Genomic DNA, 1,708 nt, shown 5'->3' on the forward strand with positions numbered 1-1,708 from the left:
TTACAAAATAATCAATTAGACGATATGAATATAGATAATTCAAATGTCAATGATCTAATTGAACAATTCCTCGAATTCCATGAAGAAATAATGCTGGGATACTATGGAAAAACAGGGACTTCGTTAGAGGGCGTGAAGGAGTATGCACGTGTGGCGCCTTGCCACATAGGGAGAAAAATTCCCTACGCGTAGCATTTAGTCTTATAGTTATATTAGTATAGTTAGTTTTAAGCGCGCTAGTTTGTAAGCTTAGATTTTAGGAACACGCGGACGTTAGGACTTCCTTTTTTTTTCCTTCCTCGCTGGTACCTGAAGCTACAAAGAGCCACGCCGTTAGTGACCTGTGCAATTTAAGATTAAAAAGATCGAACCAAAGAATAAAGCGTACAACACTTGTGTGAGCAAAGTAAAGTGTTTTAATTAAATCAGTCTCTCCCAGTTTGACCACGCCGGATCGCTACATTAGTGCCGAAACCCGATTTTATCGTATTCGAAAAAGTGAAACCTCGTGGCCACCATGACCGAAAGTGCGAACGACGCAAAAGTAGAGGTGCAAGCCAGCGAGTTCAGAAACGTTAAGCTGCCCAAATTTTGGAAGGATGAACCACGACTATGGTTCATAATGCTTGAACGCGAATTTGCTGCGTATAACGTGAAAGCGGAAGCGGTAAAGTGTTCCGCAGTGTTAAGGAACCTCGACCAGGCGAGAATGAAAATCGTTCTGGACATCATTGAAGCTCCGCCGGAAAAGAGCACGTATCAGCCAAGATACCGGAGCGGATGTGTCAGTTGTTCCAAAGAAGTACGGCGACCGGAACGTCAGGGTAAGCGCCTTCAAATTATATGCGGCAAATGGAGCGGTAAGAGAATTTTCTTGGCGTTTTATAGTGGCTGATGTCACAAAACCAATTATCGGTGCAGATTTTTTACATTTTCACAACTTGTTAGTAGATTTGCGAAATAGCAGAATCTTGATGGTTGTACTCAAATTCACAAAAATATTCCCTTATCAAACGATGATTCACCGTCCGTATCAACAATAGACAATAATAACCGTTTCGCTAAATTACTCAGGGAATGCATTGACATCACCAAACTGAGAACAAACAAAACTATGATGCAAAACGTCAGTCATCATATAATAACAAAAGGCCATCCATTTGCCGAGCGAGCGAGGCGTTTACCTCCCGAAAAATTAAAGATAGCACGAGTGGAGTTTGAACAAATGCTAAAAGAAAATGTCTGTCGGCCGTCTGAAAGCCAGTGGGCCAGTCCGTTACATATGGTCCCAAAAAAAGCAGGCGAATGGAGACCATGCGGGGACTATCGTCGTCTAAATGGCATGATCGTACCGAATAGGTACCCTGTACCTCATATTCATGATGCAGCTCACCGTTTCCACGGCTGCACAGTTTTTTCAAAGATAGATTTAAAGCGAGCAGATTTCCAAATTCCGGTAGCACCGGAGTACATAGAGAAAACTGCTGTGATAACACCTTTCGGGTTATACGAATTTATGGTCATGCCATTTGGGCTATGCAATGCCGCACAGACATTTCAAAGGCTCATGGATTCCACATTACGAGGCTTACACTTTTGCCAATGTTATATAGACAACATAATTGTCGCTTCTCCTGATGTGGAAGCGCATGAGCAACACTTCGCAGGTTCCTCCCTTAAGCAGCAAACTGGCTGGATCCGCTTAATA

The sequence above is a fragment of the Ceratina calcarata genome, unplaced genomic scaffold, assembly GCF_001652005.2.
Source record: "Ceratina calcarata isolate Rehan_Ccalc_2016 unplaced genomic scaffold, ASM165200v1 scaffold2087, whole genome shotgun sequence".
NCBI lineage: Eukaryota > Metazoa > Arthropoda > Insecta > Hymenoptera > Apidae > Ceratina > Ceratina calcarata.